The following is a 25,338-nucleotide window of genomic DNA, read 5'->3' as shown; positions in this document are numbered from 1 at the left end:
GGTCCTCTTACATACATAACACCTAGGCAGCTTTCTCGCGGCTGTCAGAGCCGTAACTCCGTCTCCGTCGCGCTTGCTGTCCTCACGTCGCATCCTTTCCTGTAGCAGCTTCGCCGATACAACTTCGCTAGATAATTTGGCAGTTGACGAGTTCTCAATAGCCATGATTAGCGGGTCGTAGTCCTCAGGAAGTCCGCTCAGCATGATGACCGCAACAAAGTCATCCTCCAACCCAGCACCAATATCCTGCAGTTGTTGTGCGACATCCGTGATTTTGTTTATGTATTTCTCCATACTCTGACAATCCGTTAACTTTGTGCTAAACAAAGTTCGCAACAGGCCTAGTCTCCGACATAATCCCTTATCTTCATATGCTTTCTGAAGACTCGTCCATGCTTTGTGTGCCGAGGTCACGTTCCTTATGTGTACAAAGGCCGTCGATTGCACGGACAATGCAATGCGTGCGAGCGCTTTCTGGCCCTTTTTCACATCTTCCGGTTTTTTATCGTCAACCTCTTTTTCCACAAAATCCCAAAGATCTTCATGAACTAGCACCATCTTCATCATAAATTTCCACGATGAATAGTTTTCCATTCCTTTTAGTTTTTCCATCACGAGTGGAGATGAGGAACTTATACTGGACGCCATTACTGTCGGCGACCGTATTAACTATTTTCGCTTTTTACGCTCGAAATCCGTTTTGATTTTTATTGAAAACGCGCAGGCCCATGACCTGTTAAATCTGGCGTAAAGGAAACTATGATGAGTCCATATGAAGAGTATATTGTCGAGGATTAGGCACTGATACAAATTTAGTCTGGTTAGCAGCAAGGTCGAAACGAATGTGACGGCATCACGCACGCGAACAAAAGCTGTATATTTATTCAAACATTTAAACTTGTTCCACGTGCGTTTATGCAGTTACCTATAAAACAAGATTCTTTAAGTTTACGAAGACACTTTCCAACACCGTTAACTTTTCAGGATTTTCGCAAGTTTATCCTATAGATAGGTTAGGTTAGGTTTGTTTTATGGCAATCCTGAAAAGTTACGCGTTTCTAAGAAAAACCAAATTATGACTAACGAAAATTCGGACAAACAATACATTATGACTTTATGGGAAAAAATAGAGACCCTCTTTCTCCATCTGTTTCTGTCTTTGGCACTCTTGCACTAAGCTACATATACTGTATAAAGCCTGTTAACTGTCTGTATGTTACTGATGATGTGAAAACCGCGCGCCTCCAAGGCCTAAACTCTAACCTTCCGAGGCATTTGTGATTAGACCCGCCAATCAACGTTTCCTAACGCACCATTACATTTTATCCCCAGTGTTAGAGCGTTTTCACACTGTCCGGTTCGATATCGGATATAGGATCCTACATCTAGGTACAATATCGAGGGTGCGGGGTGTTAGACCGATAGTGGGACGTAGGTATGTAGGTACTGGGGCGCGCCGCTACTAAGCCGTCCCCACAAACAAAAAATATCGGGCCGACACCTGATGGGGGGTCCGGTATGTCCGAAATTATCGGAAGTGTCAATCCGATATCGGATGTCGGATGGCCCCTAATGAGAAAGATAACTGTTAGAGATAACATAGTTATGTATGTTAGTTTGTAAGGTATTTGTAGTACTTATGGGCCTTGTTGCCTGATTTAAATTTCTAAATAAATGGGTCAAACAGATCACTGTGTTATGTCTTTCCTGTAGACATACACAAGAGTTAAGGGCTATAAAGGTTAATTTTCTTATTTAACCCTTATCCACGTGAAAAGGTCCTCCTTTTATTTAAAGAACTATGATAAAATCATTACTTATATGCCCACAAGCTGTTAACTATTGCCCATAGGAGAGAAAACTAGTGTGTTATCGCGAACAGTACATTTTTCTCTCCTGTGGGCAATAGTTAACAGCTTGTGGGCATGTAAGCAATGATTTTATCATAGTTCTCTAAATAAAAGGAGGACCTTTTCACGTGGATAAGGGTTAAATAAGAAAATTAACCTTTATAGCCCTTAACTCTTGTGTATGTCTACAGGAAAGACATAACACAGTGATCTGTTTGACCCAAATAAATAACACTTTGTGGCATAAAATCCGCCTTCTAAGATAGTGTTTTACCTGTCGTTTTTTAGCAATAATGATTTCTTACGCAAATAAATAACCGAAAAACACACATGCTTTACATTTTACTTCCATCCGACGTCCGATATCGGATCGGACAATGTGAAAACGCTCTTACCAGTGTGAGCTGTAGTTACGATTCTTCTGTTCAAATTAATGTAATGACTTTAACTGTTTATAGTAATCGCTATAGTCTGACTCTAATAAGAGTAATAAGCTTATTTATGTTGCTTTGTAAACCTAATTTTGTAAAATAATAGAACGATCGTGACTGTACAGATATATGTTTCTACGGGTGGTATTCCACCTGTGCGATTTCTTTGTCCAATCTGTATTGCGTTTCACATTTTGCTTTAATGAGAGAGTGAGACGCATTGACATTGGACAAAGAAATAGGACGGATGGAATACCACCCTAAAATAGTGTAAAATATTCTTAAAGTTAGAAACATAAAGGTCACGTTCAAATGGCGACTAAATATAGCAGAGTTACTAGAGTTAAGGGGCCCACTGATTAGCAGTCCGCCGGACGGTATCGGCCTGTCAGTTCAGAATAAATTTTGACAATTCCGAACAATGTTATTTATACGTCATAAAACTCATAAATTCATAGAAGTTTGTCGTTTAAAATAACATTTGCACTGCGTGGGCTATCAAATCCGCTGCAGACTTTTCTTGGTCTGACTCTAATGTTTTTTACTCCATAATTATATCTCCGTCATTTCTGGAAATCGTCTTTCTGGATTTTTGAAAATTATTTTTTTGATTGTAAGTATATAATTAATCAGATTGGTCCCGTTTTTGTCAAAACGCAATTCTGTTAATGGGTTCCACGAGGAATCGAGGGAACTCCTCAAATGTTAAAGGCATACATATCGTGATTTTAATATTTTCATCAACAACTCAAGCATTCAGATTTAAAAGTGACAAGAAGAAGAAGAGCAGTGACATTTGATGAAGGAACTGCTGATGATGATTAGAACGGAACTCTTCAACGACGCATAGTTCCTGCACGTTTGGCGATTACAAATTTCGAGTTGGATTTGGAACCCGGACTCGGACCCGGAGAGTTAGAAATGCGACTGCGACCCTTACAGAAATTATATAGGTTAGGTTAGGTTTGAACTACGATCCCCACAGGACCGAACTGCTATCAGAGAAGTGGGTTAGGTTAGGTTAGATCTGCGACCCTTATACAGAAACGACATGCTACTAGAAAAGTGGGGTAGGTTAGGTTAGAACTGCGACCATTACTTGCTACTAGCTACTATAAAAAGGCGACGAAATTGATTAAATATACTACCTATATCTGGTGATTAATTAAATACCAGCCAATAATTTATGTGGCATTTTAATCTGTTTTAAGAAGTCGGTTTTTTCTATTAAAGATTATTTTTGTATGTACTTACCTATGTTACCTCAGTATCAGTAGGTACTCCGTCATTTCTAAACAGATTTGGAAAATTTTTGTTTTGTTGGAATGTAGTCCCAAATTGGTCCCGTTTTTGTTAAAACTCAGTTCTGTTTGATGATGGGATCCGTGAGGAATCTAAGGGAACTCCTAAATCGTTTTACCCTCCTAAATTATTTACCTTCCTCCTTTTTTGAAGTCGGTTAAAAAGGTATTGCCATTTAATTATGAAGTATTTTTTTTACATTTGTAGAGATAAATACGTTTGAAAAGATTTCAAGTAATAAACACACAAAGGTTAAATAATACAGAAATGAAAAAAGGAAAATAAATGATTTAATTGGTAGGTAAGATTTTTTTCCCTTTAAACAATGGAATAAAGTTGTAGTTTATTTATAAAAATGAAAAATACATATTCAAAAGATAATTACTAAACAATCAGTAGGAAAGATATTAAGCACCTACTAGGTAGGTATTTTCATAATATACATATACCTACCTCTCTACCACCTATTCGATTATAGAGCCTTATCAACTTCTACTTCAACTAATGTTTGTAACTTATTTAATAGATACCTATGCTAGGTAGGTACTTATGTACTTCTAATTAGTAAAACCAAAAAGAATAGATAGTATAGAGGGGTCCTGTCATTGTAAATTTTGTAGTCACTGTAAATTTACTGCCATCTATCGACACACGACTAAAACTCAAAATGAAAACGCATAAAGTTATCAAAAAATGTATATATATGGATACATGATTTTATTATTTTTATATCATTTTGATCCATGTTCATTTACTGATATCTATGTGTTAAAATTGTTAAATATGAAACGGTGTCGTCACGCCATCTAGCTGAGGATAGGCTAAAGGTGTGTGCGACATCTATTCGAGAATGACTTTTACTTGAATTCCGAGGCACGTTTTTTCCTTAGACTTTATACGTCTTATACGAAGTTACATATGTCTTTGGTAAAACATAAAATTATTAAATACCAAATCGCAATGCATCAAATGCAAACTGGTGCTAACATCTAGCGGCTATGCAGTGAACTAATTCAACACATACTGGACTGACGCGGCTAACGGCGAGTGTTAGGCATTTAAGCACGTAGTAGTTTTCATTAGTTACACTAGGTGGCGTTAGCACTGTGGTAAACAAAAGTTACCTTGAAAGTAAAAACTCGGACTCGCGTACCAAAAAGAATAGATAGTATAGAGGGGTCCTGTCATTGTAAATTTTGTAGTCACTGTAAATTTACTGCCATCTATCGACACCCAACTAAAACTCAAAATGAAAACGTATAAAGTTATCAAAAAATTTATATATATGGATAAATGATTTTATTATTTTTATATCATTTTGATCCATGTTCATTCACTGATATCTATGAGTTATAATTGTTAAATTTGAAACGGTGTCGTCACGCCATCTAGCCGAGGATAGGCTAAAGGTGTGTGCGGCATCTATTCGAGAATGACTTTTACTTGAATTCCGAGGCACGTTTTTTCCTTAGACTTTATTCGTCTTATACGAAGTTACATATGTCTTTGCGCGTACGAAGGGTTCCGTACCATTACGCTAAAAACGGCAAAAAATCACGTTTGTTGTATGGGAGCCCCACTTAAATATTTATTTTATTTTGTTTTTAGTATGTATTTGTTGTGAAAATTTCAACTGTCTCAGCTATCAAGGTTCATGAGTTAAGTACAGCCTGGTGACAGACAGACGGACGGACAGCGGAGTCTTAGTAATAGGGTCCGGTTTTTACCCTTTGGGTAAGGAACCCTAAACATGAAGTTTTGTGGATTTGCCAAAACTCTCGTAACAGGCAATCTCGATCACATGACTACCGACTAGGCCAGGACGCCATAAAATATATGCAGATAATATAATCGTAGGTAAGTATACATCGATATGTAGGTGTTTTAACACAAAATTACAAAACCAACTAATAATAATACGTGAAAGGGCAGCTTGTGGCAAGCTGTTGGGGAGTAACGACCACACGGACGGACCCGAGTGATCCCAAGAGTTGGTCAGGGTCTCCGTCTCCGGCGCGTCTTCGTCGGTCGGACTCTCATCTCTGGCTTGCCTTCATTGGTCGTCCAGAGAGGAGTCGCTAAAGCTGTATGCTCCAGGGGTGGAAGTGAAAGATGCATAAGACGCGAGTTGGCACAGTGACTGGTAACAGCCACTGGGTAGAAAGCGGCGCACACCTCTCGACACCCCTGAGCCGCTCACACCGATGTTGCTCCTGGTCGTCTTCACGACGGCAGTATCAGGGACCCATCTAGTCAGTGGCAAGTCACCACCTGCCTCGATAACGTGTGAAACATTATTATTGCAATGCTGATGCCTATGAATGTATAAAATAAACTAGGTAGCCATTTTATTAAAGACCGTCTAAATTATGATTTAGTTTCAATGTAAGTTAGTCTCAACAAATCCGTACATGTACAGGAAAGTTCGTGTTTTAGCGCAAAATAAATCCCTGGTACGGTATTGTAGTTGCCTGCCAAGTGATAGGAATATAGCGAATACGCAACGATATCCATACCATCTATACTAATCCATACTAACTCTTTACGCTCAGCTTGCTGAACCGATTTATAGTTAAAATTTGGTATAGAGAGATAGTTTGAGTCCCGGGGAAGGACATAGGATAGTTTTTATGTCGGAAATCATCCCTGAAGAGGTGAAGAGAGTGCAAAGGGGGGTGGAATTGAAAGAGTTAATGAATTGCCTAATAATTGAAGATTGAATCCAGGCGCTATCTACTACCTACTTTAGCTGTTGTTACTGATTCCACGCAGACGAAGTCGCGGGCAAAAGCTAGTATTTTTATAAAGGAAGAAATGTAAAAGGGTCCTTTACAAAAAAACATTAATTAATAATTATAACCTGAAATACTAAAAATCTTTGTGGCGACAACAGTTTTTTGATGCGTCACCTGTGTTGGTGGAGGATTCGACAAGTTCCCACGGAAGCGTCGAACTCTTCGGCTAGAGGTCCAAACTCGCGATGGTTTTCATCAGCACCAGCACGAACGAGCTGAAGTGCACACATAATGGCGCGATCGTTTTATTTACCAATAAGAGCAATTTATCGATATCATATCGATTTATTAGCGACAAATCGAGAGAGGACCTTAAAGAGGTTGCAGATGAAGAAGATCTTTTACCCTATTGTAATATTGTGTATACTACTACCAATTCATGCATCAATCCAATACTTGTATACGGGTATGTGCAGGATACGGCCTATGGAAACTAGTCTTCAACACAAGGACATGATAGTTTTGAATGATTCACGGTTAGTTTCATTAGACATAAGGTAATTACGGTCCATATCCCGGTCGATATATGTCTAGAGAAGGACATGATGTCACGATCCTCACGAGCATTCAGAGAACGATTGAAGAAATGGACGCGCGATTGATAACTAAATGACATCATGTATTTGGCGCGGCGAGCACAGCGGCGAATAATAACAGAATCGCATCATTTAGATAGGTATCATTTTGATGTCAAAATGTACGTTCGAATTGGCCTAGAAGACTCATTTCAGGTCGCTAATCCCGCGGAGTTCAGTATCAATTATATTTCCAGGCCATGCCACTCAAACGTCAGGAGGCCTATTCGGACAGTAATTTCTTAAGAGCCAACAGGAGTGGTCATTCCTCCATACAAACGTAGTCCTCGTTTTCCTCCGTGGTTTTTGAAGCTAGAGCAATGATTTTTTCAACACAGATTAATATTGTCAATATCTGTGTCGGACCGTTTTGCTTTTTTTGATATTTTTGTTTTTTAAGGCGCTAGAGCCCTTCAAAAACGGCCAAAATGGCCTAATAGACTATGCCGCAATGAGAGGCGTGGTATTCAAAACTGATATCAATTAGCCAAAAAAGCAAAACGGTCCGACACAGATAATTTCATAATCATTTAGATTTCCAAATTTGGTTACGATTGGTTAAGTTTTGGGGGAGGAAAAAGAGGACTACGAAACCTCGATTTTTGTCATTTTTACGCAGGATTTTTCGCCTCAGCTGCAGTTGTCCCTATCGCACTAATTTTAGGGGCGGAGTCAAGTTTCTAAATACGTACACAGCCAGAAAAGTGATGGGCAATAGTCGACATTTAATGTCGATAATCTAGTGATGTAAGAAGTTATCGATAAACCGTCTTGTGTGAAAATATCTAGATCCTAAGATACAAGGGGTTTTGGGTTGAGAGTAGGGAACACATTTTTGTAGTTATGATATACAATCTATTATGAACTTTTTGATTCTAATATTTCAAATTAGAAATCAAAATCAAAAATATTTTATTGCATGGTTAAAATGGGTTAAAAAATTTTTAGGTACCTACAGGCACGCTTCGTAATTGTCGAGCAATTTAGGGTCCTAGCTGAATTGGTTGTTCCATACTTACTCGTGCTCTATGGAATGTCCAATTTAGCTAGAACCCTAAATGGCTCAACAATCACGGAGCGTGACAGTACAAATGGTTCATGTTCTGTATATCCTGCCCTACAATGGCGTTAATATTTGGTTGTCATGTCTATACTTCGTTTTTAAGCATTATTGAAAAAAAAAATAGTAAATACTAATATTAACCACTAAGTACATAGCTATTACAAAAAAAGCTAATAAATAATTATACGATTGCATGCTTAAAAAAGACACGTCACCTTCACTCTAATGCTAAACAAACGAAGAATAAGAACTAACAGCGATAAGACCGCCTGTTGCTACCTTTATCTACATTGTAAATCGGTTTTAGGGTTCCGTACCCAAAGGGTAAAACACGGGACCCTATTACTAAGATTCCGCTGTCCGTCCGTCCGTCTGTCACCAGGCTGTATTTCACGAACCGTGATAGACACGAACGATTTAGACAGTTGAAATTTTCACAGATGATTTATTTCTGTTGCCGCTATAACAACAAATACTAAAAACAGGATAAAATAAAAATTTTAGTGGGGCCTCCCATACAACAAACGTGATTTTTGACCGAAGTTAAGCAACGTCGGGCGGGGTCAGTACTTGGATGGGTGACCGTTTTTATAAATAATGGTACGGAACCCTTCGTGTGCGAGTCCGACTTGCACTTCGCCGGTTTTTTTTAAATTTGTTTTTATGTTTGTGGTGTACTAAAGAATATTTTAGAGTCAGACCAAGAAAAGTCTACAGCAATTTTGATAGCACACGCAGTGCAAGTGTTATTTATATGTCATAATTTCATAGAAGCGACGTTTGAAATAATACTTGCACTGCGTGTTCTATCAAAATCGCTATAGATTTTTCTTGGCCTAACTCTACTTTAAATTACAAAGTAAGGCCTAAATTATAAAATAAGGCCCATCAATGTTTTTTTTTTGTGTTTATTAAACTTGATATTTTGTCTATAGTATTAGCGGACATGGCCTCAAAATTTAAACCCGCTTAAGAATCGGGCCTTATTTCGTGCATTATATACAATACTACCCATTTTTGTGTAGTCATTATTTATACTATAGAAGCATTGTTTGAGTAGCCAATTATTTAAACAGTATTTTTTTAAAGGGCAACGGTGGCAATATTTTAAGGTCTGGATAATAAGATACAGATCTTAATAAGGATATCAATGTAAGTGAATGTTACCATGACTACCAAACAAACAAATGTGATAGAATTTGCCAGCTGGCATTGTAACATTCAGACAGTTACCTATGTACCTAATCTGAAATATGAATAAATTAGTAATATTTTAAACAGGAAAGTAAACCGAATTTTGGCCTTTTGCTGGACACAATCACAATAGTAATTTGTTTTACAAGAGGGCAAAGTTTATCGCCACCGGTTGATGCATTTGCAGCACCAATGGTAGAAAATGCAAGCTCATCATCAACTGCATAATCGACGTTTGATATGACTATTGAATCCGAGCTTTTTGATCATGAATCATGATAAAACAAAATTTTAGAAGGTCGCAGAATAGTGGATTTAAAATATTTATTTTCTGTGATCTCAAATATCAGGCACGATCATACAAATTGTACATTTGCTGATCTTGCCTTTGTCATTGAAAGACGTAAGGGTTTACACAGAGAATATATATTTAAGTGTAATATGTGCAAAAAAAAGGAAACGATACACTCTGAAGACCCAAAAAGAAAATGTTAGTAAATACTGCTCCTCCCCATGGTTACTTGGTTCCTTATTCAACCTACCTGAAATTAAACGAGTAGGTTAGTAAATTATATCATTTTACATTATAAAGTTAAATGTTTAGGTATCTCAATCACTTACTCACTGGTGGACATGGACGCAAAATTTTTGCCCATCTACTTATACTATCTTATAAAAAATGAAATTTTGAAAGTTAGCACGCTTAAAGTTCGTTTTTAGGGTTCCGTACCTCAAAAGGAAAAAACGGAACCCTTATAGGATCACTCGTGCGTCTGTCTGTCTGTCCGTCTGTCACAGCCTATTTTCTCGGAAACTACTGGACCAATTAAGTTGAAATTTGGTACACATATGTAAATTAGTGACCTAAAGATGGAAATGTTTTTTTTATAATTTTAAAATACATAGGTTCGAAGTTATTTAAGAAAACAGCCAAAAAATGACCATTCACCCCCTTTTATCTCCGAAACTACTGGGTCTAAAATATTGAAAAATACACAAAATAGTTCTTTACCTATAGATGACAGGAAAACCTATTAGAAATGTGCAGTCAAGCGTGAGTCGGACTTATGTACGGAACCCTAGTTTTTGCATTAAGGTAACAGATTTTGACATGTCTTATTAAAAATTACCATTGAAAAATAAGTCATAGCAAATATGTTAGAATTATAAATCATATTAATCATATTAATGAGCAAGAGCACCCTAAACCGGCGAGCGTGTATGAGGAATGTTATGAATGTGAAGGAAGCGAAAGTGGTATGTCAGGATCGTAGCAAGTGGAAATCCGTGGTCTCTGCCTACCCCTCCGGGAAATAGGCGTGATTGTATGTATGTATGTATGTATTAATCATATACTTTTTATATTCTTTTGCTTTCATAAGTAATATAAACTAATTTTTGAAAGCGTTTTTCAATAATTATTAATAAAAAGACACGTCATGATTGTTTACCTTCTTTCTAATGCTAAAAAATAACGAACTATAATAACCGGGCCTTATTTGGTACAGAACCTTGATTTGATAGGTACATCGGATATTCTGGGCCCCTGAGTTTGTTACGTAAAGGACAAAATGGTGACATGTGGTTAGAGCTGATACTGTTAAACTAGTGGTTCTGTGCGCTAAGTATAAAAAATAAGCTTCAGCGAACTCATTAAGCCTAGAAAAAACCCTACACCCTACTGCCACTTAAGTCAGTCTTGAGTCTTTGAATCAATTTCCGTAGTAGTACTAGTACTACTAAGGTACTAGGAGGTAATAAGGCCTATAGTAGGTATAATAAGGCCTACCTGAAAAATAATGTTCTTACAACAGTGTAACCGTGTTAGTTATTTGAGTAACATATATGTAAAGTGATACAATTAAAAGCTAACAGCAAACCAGTACATAAATTATATCTTATGTACTTCTTATGAATTACACTCTTATAAAGGTTTCGGCTAATTACGCTTAATTACTTGAATAAAGGTAGATGAATTGCGTGCGGTCCAATAGGTAACCACAACTCACGGAGTCCAAAACAATAAGCTGATCAGCAAAGTCAAGTAAACAAAGCCAAGTCACAGTAGTAGAAAGATTATCGAGTTCCGTAAACGTAAGCCGGGTCAAAAAATTCAATCGCAACACAGTAAGTAATAAGTGAACGCCTCGTGCCAGTAACGCACGAAAAATAACATTGCAAATTGTCGGCAATGAGGCGCGCGCGGGTGCAAGCGTACGCATCTGTGTGCGTGCATTACACACACAAATACAGCCTCTCACGCCCCGTCAGAGCGACGGGTATATTCAGCTTGAAATCTCAAAATTGACTTTTAGCTCAGCTCCCGTTTCGTCTTAATAGACAAAATAGCTGATAGTGTCTGTGCGGAAAGAGAAGAGTCGTAGAATGTATGGGTCCCTTACATTCCACGACTCATCTCTTTCCGCACAGACTCTAGTATTTTCAGGTTTTTGAAACTCACTATTGACAGCTGACAGATCATATCCATTACAAACAGACAGTGGCGGATTTGCCCTAAGGCCCAGTAGGCCTGGGCCTAGAGCGAATTGTGACAAAAAATTCGCTGATGATAACCAGAAATAACTTAAAATATAGTCAATATGATGGGTGCTGTGAAAGGGGCGGCTATAGGGCCTGGGGCCTAGGGCGGCAAAGACTGCAAATCCGCCACTGCAAACAGATAACAAGAAAGTACCTGAATAGACCTTCAAGACTCATACCTCACCGCGACCACACCGGTAAGCCGCCGCCCGCTAGTTTCATAACCTGGGATAATAAACTAAAAGCCTTCGAAACGCTATGCACAAAGAAAGCTTATTACATTAAAATGTCTTTATGAGCGCTGCGGGAGGCAATATCTCGCTACTTCACAGTGTTTCGAGGGCTATTGCTAACGGAGATTCGGGAAATTTCGTTTGTTGCGTTTCCTTTTGTCTTTTAAGCGGTTATGAATTTGTAAGTTTGCTTTCAAAAATGTAGGCAAATATAATAAGATAGCTATGCTGCAAAAGTATTAATACCTACCCACTTATTATGCACTTTTGCACTTTAGTGTGGGAAATATTGCACACTATTAGACTTGTGTCTACTATAGGTAAGTTCCATAGCTATAAGATCCCAGTGTACGGGGCAAAATAAAAAAAAAATACACAGAATTGTCGCTTTACACAAAATTAATTTACTTTCACCCATTAATTTTCTTTAATATAATATAAGCCATGTCGCAATGTGTCATAAACACAAGTTGAATTTTTCTACGTTATACGCTTGCAGTTGTTTCAACGCAGTTAGAAAGCGCATTCAAATCGAAAAACGTTTCATTTTCCTAAAAATACAGCCAATCCAGTCAGGCATGAATTGCATCTGTGTGCAATGTGCATAACTGCATATCTACACCCCAATGCCTTCAGTTTCACGGGGGAATTATAATTCTTTGGATGTGAAACAAAAACTGTTTCTGGAATAAACTTAGGTTGTTTCAGCCGTTGACTGGTAGTCCATAATGTTTAAATAAACATATAAAAATAAAATAAAAGGCCCTTTTATTTCATAGCCAAAATTTACAAATCAAGACAAAAAAGGTGATTTAAAATATATTTTAATAGTTTTATTTCAAACAGTATGCGGCGGTGACAGCTATATATGTTATCTCAGTACAATTTTGAGTTTTTATGTTGTAAATTACGAGTATACAGAGATGACATCTGTCACTATAACCATGCTATTTGAAAAATACTATAGTGTATTTTTATTATACTTTTAACAATACAATAGGGCAGGTAACTTGCCTGCTAGACGGCAAACGTTAATTTGACCAAAATAAAATTGAAAAATGTTGGTAAAGATTCATTTGGGAAATAAAAATGCGATAAGTTTTGTGAAGTGAAATCTGGTGAAAATTATTTTGCCCAAAGGGTAGTAGGAACACCTTATAACCAGTCAAACGCGTCCATTTGAGGATTCATAGGATAGGAGAACTCGTTTATACTCACAACATAGGATTTTAATAGTACCTTGTAGTCTAGGTTTAGGGGTCCTAAATGGTCCTAAAGTCGGTTAGATGTGTTTAAATGCCTATTGTATATTTAATTATTTAAGTACTGCGAAATGGAGTATCGACACAAAACATTCTGGTTTAACGATGCTTTTGGATGAAAATATTATGTAATTGTGATTTATCTCTAATAAATAAAATAAAATGAATACCTAATCACATTTTCCCAATTAACCCTAGGGTTAGGGTATATATTTGCCGTTTAGCTTGTTAACCTCACAAACTTACGTCAAAGTATCAAGAACCTCTAGCGATACATCAAAACAGTGCTTAAACGTTTTCAGGGATTCCTTTGACAAATTTAATGTAACCTTAAGTCGTTTGGAAGGAAAAACGGGCCCGTAGTAATTTGTTTTCTTGTGGTCTTCAAAGGAAAATATTTGCAGTAGGTAACTATATCGGTACCTACAGTCAAAATGTATAAATGTTTGAAAGTTTCGCATATACAGAACTACAAATAAGAAATATTAGCCTTTCAGTGAGTAAATAATATAGGTACCTATTAACTTAACTTAAAACTAAGTTTTTTTTACCTTCTTTTCGTTACTACAAGAACTATTATATAAAAGAAAAGTAATGACAGTAAATCAATTTTTCACCTTACGCCATGTCACTGTAGCGAAACTGCCAAGACACATATTTTGACTAACGGCCTCAATCCAACAATTCTTATGTAATGGTAGTCACAGTGGTACTATACCACTAGAAATGTCACTGTTGACACTGCCAGATCGGTATCGCCGTGACTTCTTAATAAGGATTGTTTGAATCGGGCCGTAAGGTGTAGAGTTTGTGAAGTTATGGCTTGTATAGTTAGGGCGCGTAGAGTTAGAAGCTTGGCTCTACGAGATATCTGATGACTTTTTGCCAGTGTGAGCCACATAGTCTCGTTTTGGCAACATTTTACACGAAAATGTTTATGTTGGGATTATTTACCGTTTTATTTGTTTACGTATAAATTGCCTAAACAGTAAACAATACCCAAACCAGCCAAACCCAATTTTAAATAAAGGCACTGAAATAGTCACCGACACAGGCCGACCTCAACATTTCAGCGATTTCATTCCGCCAGAAACCCCAAATGAACGCGAAACCTGATAGCATTTCCACACCTCTACTACCTCCAGTCACAAACACACCTCGCGCCTCACCGCAACCGCGATGTGGGGTTGCAAACAGCCTCCCATACACATAGACATTAGAATAAGCTCTATTATGATTCTAATGAAATTTTAAATTAAAACTATTGAGTAGGTAATCAGATCGCGAAATCCGATAGTATTAGGCTACACCTCGGGTCACATCGTACGTAGGGGGATGCGGGGCAGATAGGCACAGGGGCCAGTTTTGAACACCCACACTAATTCCTTAACTAAAAACGTATGTTCACCTTCTACAATGCTAAAACGTGGCTTTGTATGTGTGAGTGAGGTACCAGCTTCGGCACATCTCTCCTGCCAGCCGTTGTCGCTTGGTGCGTGGAAACGTGTTTCCGCGGGCCCATAGTAAATAAATTATGATTTTTTTATCGAGTTGTGGTGCGAAATTTTAGTTTACCTATACTTTACTTTAACTCTAAGTAATACATTTTATCTTAAGTGTAACCGTCGGGTTTTTATGTTATTCACCATGTTCATTAATGAGAGGCTATAAGCATTAAAACATCTAAATACCAAATCATAAATTTGTGTGTCTATGGGAGGCCGATTTTCGCCCCACAGTGCCGCGGTAAAACGGTGAACGCTGCGGCTAGCCGGGGAACAATTCAATTTTCACAACGTTTAAACTTTAAAAGCCTTAGCCGATTATCACCAAATGATACCCAACATCTAAGAAACTTGCATACATTCGATAATAGCCTTTAAAAGTAGTATGCTACGGCGCGGATTGTGGTTTAGCCATGGCAAAATTTACGTGGTTGATTTGTTTATAGCCAACGCTTATTTTTCGTCTATTTTATTCATCTTCAAGCGAATGTAGGGCTTGTTTTGTGCCAAATAAGGTACCTTATTTTTTTTTCGATAGCATTAGTAAATTGGTTGAGGTGTATAGCAACAGCCAACAAATTTATCAAAGGTTCATTCATAAATGCTTGCAGGTGACGGGACTTTGATCTCGGGAAAATGTATTTTTTTATATTTTCATCTTTAAGATCGTTCGGAACGCTAGTAAAACCTTAAATATCACGTGTTTGATGTTTTCTCTAAACATGATTTTCGTATATTTATGAGGGTTCGGAGTCAATCTTTTGAACAAGATGTTTACTCGATGTAAATGGTTTTTAAAGAAAGCTACGCTTAGTTGTTTATTAATGTTCTGTTGATTGAATGCTCCCTGTAGGTATATTGAATGTTTACTTATTTATAAATTGCAGTAGATTTTTTGTAAATAGTACCTCGTTTGAGATTTGATTGTGAATATTTACATCGGTAATGAATCTTCGTGTTTTTCGGGTACGGAACTCTAAAAATATCATTTGGCGAAACTAGGTAGTGCAGAACTGTACTGTGTGTACTGTACTGTACTGTTGTAATTTTGCTTAATGACAAACTTTGCACACGTGCATCAACTATTGTCTCCCTCTTGATCAACCTATTGGGATTTGGGATATTTAGTCAAATATATTTAAAAGCATGTATAAGCATTAAATTCTGAGTCCATAAGGCAAGTTTGAACGTACTCATAGTTCTAAAAAGCAGTACATATATAGGTAAGCTACATAGTATTTCATATCCTTTCACAGACAAAGTTAATCAAACACACGAGCAAAAAAGTCAAACCTCTAACAATTAAAACTCCTAACGGCGACTAAGCGAGAAACGGTCAAATGCATGTTTTTGTCGGGCGAAAAAACTTTTCTGCAAACAAAATTGTTCATTTGAAATTTTCACGCACGCGGAACGGTCGTCCATTTTTGCGAAGCTTCGCTGTTTGTGCGAGCAAATAATTTGCATCTGGCGCTTCGTGTATGCCATAGATTACCGTATACTAGATACCATAATAAAGGTAGATGCACCCATGGGCGTACCCAGCATTTTTAAAACTTTTTAAAGGGTGGGGCAGAAATAGGGTTATTTGACTTATTAATTGTTCCTAAAAATTTTAGCTTCTCGTCAGACCACAGACCAGGGTGGGGCAACTGCCCCACCTTGCCCCACCGTGGGTACGCCTATAGATGCACCACTGATATCAAAATGCAAAGTACCTACATAAATAGTAGACATCGGTCGACAGATTGCTACTCTGAAGTGGACGTGTAGGTCTAGCACAGGAGTGGCGCGACAGTATATCGTCCGCGAGACAGACAACCTGTCTGTCTTTTTTTGAAGCGGAGCAAGCGTGTCCTAGCGTGGAGGCCTCGGTGTAAAATACTGATTATAGGCCTCAAACCATATAGGAGGATGACATTAAAAATATTGCAGGCCCACTCTGGAGGACAGAAACAGCAAATTGAGCTGCTTGGAGGAAAATTGGAAAGGCGTATACCCAACAGTGGGTGTAGTATACTCGCTGAAGGAAAAGAGACTGCACGCGAACAAAACTTTGGCAAAACGTCCAGATCAACAAGTTATATATGCTCCATCTAATGGTAAGTGGTCTGTGGTGGATATACAAAACTAGTATAATATTTGCTCTTTGAAATTGGAAAAATTTGATACATATTGCTCAAATAAAACTTAATCGCCCTACAACGGAATCACACTAAAATCCAAAGACTTCCATTTTTAGGGTTCCGTACCCAAAGGGTAAAACGGGACCCTATTACTAAGACTCCGCTGCCCGTCCGCCCGTCTGTCACCAGGCTGTATCTCACGAATCGTGATAGCTAGACAGTTGAAATTTTCACAGATGATGTATTTCTGTTGCCCCTATAACAACAAATACTAAAAACAGAATAAAACAATGATTTAAGTGGGGCTCCCATACAACAAACGTGATTTTGACCGAAGGTAAGCAACGTCGGGCGGGGTCAGTACTTGGATGGGTGACCGTTTTTTTCCCCGATTTTTGCATTATGGTACGGAACCCTTCGTGCGCGAGTCCGACTCGCACTTGCCCGGTTTTTCACTTAGGTAGGTACAAAGTACGATTAGGTATCTAGTATTCTTCATTATCAGCACGCTACCACATAATAAAAGCTATCAATATTACACTTATAACAACATAACTTAATGAGCAAAAAACCAAGAAATATTCTCGAGACGGTTTCGCCATTTTGAAGTGCAATCGAAAACCATCAGCCAGTTATTCATAATATATACCTATGTACAGTCAGAGATTGAATACGGGTACCTATTGCACGTGTGATCTGTGTATGCAATTTTGCCGAACTGCAATCGGCTATCTAACCTTATACGTTTCGCTGTTGCACTGCCGATTTTTATGAATATGTAGATTAGTTACTATTGGTTTTCCGTTTAGTTCCGCACTGTATCGATTTGTAATACCAAAAAGAATAGATAGTATAGAGGGGTCCTGTCATTGTAAATGTTGTAGTCACTGTAAATTTACTGCCATCTATCGACACACGACTAAAACTCAAAATGAAAACGTATAAAGTTATCAAAAAATGTATATATATGGATAAATGATTTTATTATTTTTATATCATTTTGATCCATGTTCATTCACTGATATCTATGTGTTAAAATTGTTAAATATGAAACGGTGTCGTCACGCCATCTAGCCGAGGATAGGCTAAAGGTGTGTGCGCCATCTATTCGAGAATGACTTTTGCTTGAATTCCGAGGCACGTTTTTTTCTTAGACTTTATTCGTCTTATACGAAGTTACATATGTCTTTGGTAATACTAATAAATACTCATATTGCTGACACTGTACGTGTACACTAACATTGGAGATAGTGAGGTGCTGTTTCTGGATTTATAGGCAGCGGCAGGATTAGGAGCGGAGCGGAGTAGAGTTTCCTTTGGATGGTCAATTGAGAATAATTTATTCCGTATTCACGAGTGCTTATACACGGTGTAACATGAGGAAACCGAATAATTTTAACCACGCATTTCTGAGGTCAGAAGAAGGAAAAAATATTTATATAGAAGGAAAAACTTCTTTTTTTTTTTTTTTTTTTTTTTTTTTTTTTACTTATATATTTTATTACCTACAATATATATACAGTGGTACTACTTTCAATTTTTTGAATGTTTTTGTACATAAAAAATTAATATTATTGGTAAACTGGTCACATAAAATTGATTTTTACATGTTTTTTTCGTAAAACCACAGATTAATAAATAGTTACTACGTAACAGATACTTCATTCCCAAACAAAAGCAAAAATACCTACGCTATAATAGCCTACAGAACCTTAATAATAATACCTGCTGCTCAGGACAAGAAGAAATGTACCATAATTACGGGCACAAAGAGTCGAGACTGTGTTGCCCGCCGTTCGAGTCACGTGCCAACGCGTCATCGTAAGAATGCGCTAGGGTTGTAGCTACCCTACCTATGATGATTATTGTAATAAAACGAATGTTGCGAATCAAGTATGTTTTAGTTTTAATATAATGATTTATAATTTTTTCACTTCTCGTAATTCTCTGTTATTAAAATTTAATAAGTAGTTGAAAATATCGTAAATCGCGTAAATAATTTTAATAAATATTCAGGAGCAAAGCAACAGACAATCAACGGTTTTTAAAAGTTGTAATACGGTGCTACCAGGCCGATTAATTATTACGTCGTCAAAGTTATTTAAAAATACTTTTTCTAACCCTTCAATATAATTATTAAACTTTCAGGTGGGACCTTTAGCCCGCCATAAAAAGATGATTTTTTATTATAGGCTTTTTCCTTTGTTTTTTTGACTTTTTCACCCATCTACTGCACAATAATTACGTGGTTTCGGCATTTCGAAGCATAAGCGCGGGAAACGCGCGGTGCAATGCGGTGCGAGCGCTGAGGCGGGCGTTCGGCGGCCCTCTGTCGGTTGTATCGTCGACGATACGCCGAGCGGTAGGCATATAGCGCGTGGCCTTGAGCGTGTGACGGAGGCCTGGTAAAACCTACTTTTTGCAAAGTGTTACTTGTCACTTTTTGACATCTATCAATAAGGATATTTAGATCACGTCCCATAGCAGCAACATCACCATCAAAAAGGCCTGTTATACTATGTAACAATAAAAACGTGTATTTTTTTCAATTAATATTATATCTGAAACTAGGCGAATTTCAAAAAAGTTTATAGGACATTTTTGTCTCTAAATATGATCAGGAATACGCTGTTAAAATTATTCGGTTTCCTCATGTTACACCGTGTATAGAGTGATTTTCTTCTACCTCGCGTTATCCCGGCATTTTGCCACGGCTCATGGGAGCCTGGGGTCCGCTTAGCAACTAATCCCAAGAATTGACGTAGGTACTAGTTTTAACGAAAGCGATTGCCATCTGACCTTCCAACTTCCAGCCCAGAGGGGACACTAGGCCTTATTGGGATTAGTCCGGTTTCCTCACGATGTCTTCCTTAACCGAAAAGCAACTGGTAAATATCAAATGATATATCGTAGGTACATAAGACCCGTTTTTATATAGTAGTAGTAGTAGTAATCACTTTATTGTACACAACACAGGTTTACATAATAATTACAGAAATAAAGCTACAAAGGCGAACTTATCCCTGTAAGGGATCTCTTCCAGCTAACCTTATATATATATATGTATATATGTATTTAATATATTTGGGACGTTTTGAACTATAGTTTGATGGTTTTACGGTAAGCGGTAACCTTCCTGCCCCAGCAGCTACAGCACAACATTACACTAGTTGGTGAATAAATCTAGGGTATTTGTGGGCACGATATTTTTTCCAAAGTCAGGAAGTGGTGAAAATTGCTCGTGAATTTTTGTCAGTCGTTTCTTGTTACTATTATAAAAATTAAATTATTTTTTTTATTAATAAAATCAAATCACTTGATATAATACAAATTACATTTTTTTTTATTACACTTTAAACTTTTTTAAGTGTTATGTGTGCATTTGCATAAATAGGTATGTGTTTTACGACTTTTTGTTGACGTCATTGGGATAATATATAGTTATTGATTTATTTTGTTTATTTGGATTCCTTTAAGGTAAATTTCGCCATACAAAAGCTGTATTTTGTTTGTTTGGATTTAAGGTAATATCGCCATATAAAGGCTGTATGGGTGTAGGGCGAACCAAGAATGCCTCTGCATTGCCTCCCGTATTCAATTCGGTAGTGACACTTTGGTTCAGTCCTAGGCCTCTGTTCTGCGAGCGCTAATATTACCATATGATTCTTAGATTAAACACTGATTTCGTGCTCTGTAGGTATTCTAACTAAAAAGCTTTTTAACAAAACATAACTAACAAGTAAAAGAGAGTTTTAGAAAAAATGTGCTTCTATTTAGTAATATTTTTAAAAATTACCTAATGAACAGTCCTATTTTTCTAAAATTACTAATTATTTTTCTTCATTTATTTAAAACACACAAGGCAACTAATCCAATACACACTCCCATTTTAGCGCTACCGAACGCACATTTTAGCCCTACCGAACACAGTCCTATCCGCTCAAACCACACGATCACGCTTGACCGTCCAGACGCAAAGGGCGGGCGCGAAGCGTAGGCAATTAACGCATCCCTTTACACCCAAGTGTGCTTATTGCATCGCTGCGTATCGTCCCATTCGCCCCCCTGTCTGGCAATAGACCTTATTACAAGTGAATAAAGTCCACCGATGATCAGTTATAAATTTTACTATAGTAGAGACTATAGTGTATATCCTAATAGTTTGGGCCTTGGGGATATTTGTCCCTTGGGAGGTAAATCAGCGCTTTGAACTAGTTTGAGCATTTTTTCTGGTTGTAATGAACTTTTACGATTTATGTTTAAACAATGTTTGCACCTAGGTACATTAATTTAATTTTGGTTCGTTTTTAGGTCTCTCTTCTCCGAGCTCCAATATTTTTCTTTCACTAATTAATAATGTAGCGCCATTTGCTAAACGAATAAGTGAAAGAGCATTTTTTAATGTGCCTCTCACGTGCTGCGTTTTTAAGGTTTCGTACTTAAAGGGTAAAAACGGGACCCTATTACTAAGACTCCACTGTCCGTCTGTCTGTCTGTCACCAGGCACTATCTCGTGATAGCTAGACAGTTGAATTTTTCACAGATTATGTATTTCTGTACGGATATTATGGGTGTTCTTGTCTACGTGATCGATAAAATGGTATCCGTCACTTTCAATCGCGTTCTGTTAAAAAGTGACGGATATTTTGTCACGTGGATAAACCCATCCATAATAGGCCAGCTGGTGCCGCTATAACAACAAATACTAAAAAGTTCGGAACCCTCGGTGGGCGAGCCCGACTTGCACTTGTTCGGTTTTTTTATACAATGTGTCAATGAGTAATTTTGGATTTTGGTGACTGAAAAAGGGCTTACGTGAAAAGAAAGTACCTGTAATTAGGGAATGCAAATCGGTTATTTTTTGTATGGAAATAACCGCGGTTTCGGTTAATAACCGATAATTTCCATACAAAAAATAACCGAAAATAACCGATTTGCATTCCCTACCTGTAATATAAATATAACAAAAAGTCAAATAAGACAATATTATTTTGAAATATTCCAATCAATTAATCATCTACAAAAGCGTAATGGTGTTTGTCATAAACACAGGCCCATTGTTACGACCGAATTATCGCAAACAAGAAAATGATTGATTCACCCGCCGACCGCTCAATATCCCCCTTAGTCCCAAGGTCCTACCTATAGTACCTCAACACTTCGATGAAATTTAAATCCTATTCAATTGGAACAGAGTCGCTTTTGCTAAGTTTCGTTCAATTTTCCAACGACGCAAAATCAACTCTATTTCCTACACTATAGGTTCAAATTGCAATGGCAAATTTTGGATTTTTCATTTGTATGGCCGGGCCTTAGGAGGCCAATGCTTAGCGCACTAGCACACTAATTTAGTTTTGAGCCGCGTTTTGTACGATCGTAATGGCTGCGGGATATTCCGATGAAGGTTTAGATTTAGATGCAGTTTGATTTGTAACAAGTACCTTAGTCCTAGGACCAATTTTATAAGGATATTTTGTTTGGTGGGCTATCAATGAATTTTTTTTTGAGACGGTTATCACTTTGATGCGATTTCCGCACGTCCGTATGAAACCGTATGATAATTGCATCAGTTTTGATAATCGCCTAAATAACAAGTTAACAAATTTTGTTTTCCATTTCATTGATATCTACGATAGCTTTGGCTACGGCTCTACTTCTGATTTTTAGGGTTCCGAACCTCGAAAGGAAAAAACGGAACCCTTATAGGATCACTCGTGCGTCTGTCTGTCTGTCCGACCATTCCCCCCCCCCCCCCCCTCCACCCCTTTATCTCTGGAACTACTGGGCCTAAAATTTTGAAAAAAATACACAAAATAGTACTTTACCTATAGTCCCTATAGATGGCAGTAAAACCTATTAGAAATGTGCAGTCAAGCGTGAGGCGGACTTATGTACGGAACCCTTGGAACGCGAGTCCGAGTCGCACTTGACCGGTTTTTTTATTACATTTTTATTACCTACTGCAAGTATCAACTTGCTATATTATTCCCTCAATTACTCTCGCAAATCTACTTAAAATAGTAGGTACTTGTATTAAGAGAATCATCATTCGCTTGCCCTTATCCCATTCATTTGGGGTTGGCGCAGCATGTCTTTTTCTTCCATACCTCTCTCTCGCCCGTCATCTCATCGTTCACTTGCGTTCGCTTCATATCATCTCTCACACAGTCCATCCACCCTTTTCTCGGTCTTCTTCTCCCATTACTTCCCTCCACATTCATTCGTAATACCTTTTTCGTCACATGACTTTCATCCCTCCGCATCACATGCCCGTACCACGCTAGGCGATTCGCTCTTACTTTTTCTACTATGGGTGCAACTTTTAGGCTTCCTCTTATATACTCATTCCTTATCCTATCCATTCTTGTCACACCACACATCACACACATCACTTGTATTAAGAGAATGAAAAAACAAATAGACGTATCTAATTTTTAAAGTGGCACTGAAGATTGGTGAATGTTTCATAAAATCTACATACAAAAGGACCTATTTTAATTGCCGGTGAGTGTCTTGATGGCTAAATTTTGAAAAAGGAAATTGGGGGCAAAGAACTGTTGTTTTTGACAAAATTATGGATCTAATACTGGTTATTTGGCAATTTTACTTTACTTGTCCCTGTGTCTCATTAAATGTGAGTTTCCTGTGTAGTTTCCCTACAGTCCTCGTTTCAGAATAGTCTCTCAGAATGATGTACGGCAGCCGACGTAATTAGCAGCAGTGAAATTATTAATCGTGCTGGTGGCTCGCCTCTATTAGAACACAATATGTCTTGCTGGGCTCTAGAGACATACAGATTTAAGATAAATTTTACTGTAACCAAATAACTACTGAATAGCGGTTATGGTTCAAGGGTCAAAGTTAAGGTTACAGGACTTTCTTGGGGGAATTATAAAATAAACCGGTTTAAAGCCTAATTTTCGCAAATTACCCTGATAGGCATGTTAAAATCATCTACTTCCTAAAATGTGTATGATAAAAATGTTGAACATTTTAAATAATTCGTTTACTTTTGTAATGACCACAGAAAAGACGCCGGTAATCGCGAACGTTATTGCCACGTAGCATCTCAAAATTGAAGCATGCTTGATTGTTAAAATGATGTCCTAGATGTATAGAATTTTATTTGACTCGATTTTATACTCAAAATGCAAGAGTGATAGAGGCAGATACCTAAAGAAATATCAATTTTCGTTTTTAGCGGTAGGGCCTCTGGTCTTGGTGCCCTATTGAAAGATATAAACCGCCACCTATAGGTACGTGAAACTTAATTAATATTAGTACATCTTAAAATAAAATACTAATTTGTTAAAGAAATATCTAGTAAATTTCAAGGGACAATAAACCTCCCTAACTTGTCTAGAAAAGTTGGCAAAATATACCCCCTAATTTACCTACGTAATAATTCACCAAAATCTCTCTGAATACAGTTTATGGCTACTTTCTCTATAAATCACACCATGAATAGCGTCAATAAAACGTATCCAGTCGTCGCTGGACTTTTTCTAAAGGGCCCTAAAGTACAAAAGGAGGACTAATGTGGTACTAACTATCAATGGGAATTGAATTTATCGCCGTACCATCCCCTCTTGGCGAAAATATTGGTTTTACGAAGAACCCAGACATGCCTTTTGTGGTGAGAGGGTAGGGCGTTGGGTAATCAAGATTAGAGACGTAGCGATCTTTTAAAAGGCGTTAGTGAAAGTAACTGCAGTTCGCCTAGGATGGGTTGATGAGTTCTGATAGTCGTTGCCGTTGTAACGTTGTCGAATATTCCTTTATCAATTATTTACTTAATGTTTAATAAAGCGAAATAATTAGAAATACTTAACCTAACATTTCCAATTCTCAGTGCAGTCAAGGACCAAATTCCTAATGACTAAATTATAAAATATTGTCTGAATTTTTTAAGGTGGATAATAATGTAGAAAATATTAAAGAAATTCTACTATTTTTATTTCATAAATGCAAATTTGAACACCAGTTAAGATAACACGTAAAATTATCAATGAGTTGAAAATGAAATGATGAAATTGATGCTTAAATAGTAAAATGTACTGAAGAAATCGAAAGTCAAGTGAGCTTCAAACTTGGACCATTCTTTGCAGTTTGTGTCGAATGGTAAACACGATTTTGAATAGTACCGGAGTCGCGACATCGGGCCCATTCTTAATCAACTTGTTGGACCGTCTCCAAATTCACTGATAACATCATATTTACACACAATAATTTGCTTAATACTGAATCATGAGTCAACTTAAAATTTATCTTTTGTTAGACTAAATAGAAGAGGGAACATGTTGGGACAACTGTTACGACACGATAAATTCATTAACACTATCATAGAAGGAAAAGTCGAAGGACACAGGAAGAGAGGAAAGCCAAGAAGGGCATAGATACATGAATCAATTGAGGGGGGATTTAAATCTTCTCGAGACAGAGGTGTAGATTTGGAGCCGGT

This window comes from Cydia splendana, chromosome 4 (genome assembly GCF_910591565.1).
Source record: "Cydia splendana chromosome 4, ilCydSple1.2, whole genome shotgun sequence".
In the NCBI taxonomy this organism is placed as follows: domain Eukaryota; kingdom Metazoa; phylum Arthropoda; class Insecta; order Lepidoptera; family Tortricidae; genus Cydia; species Cydia splendana.
Note: the sequence above shows the minus strand (reverse complement) of the source record.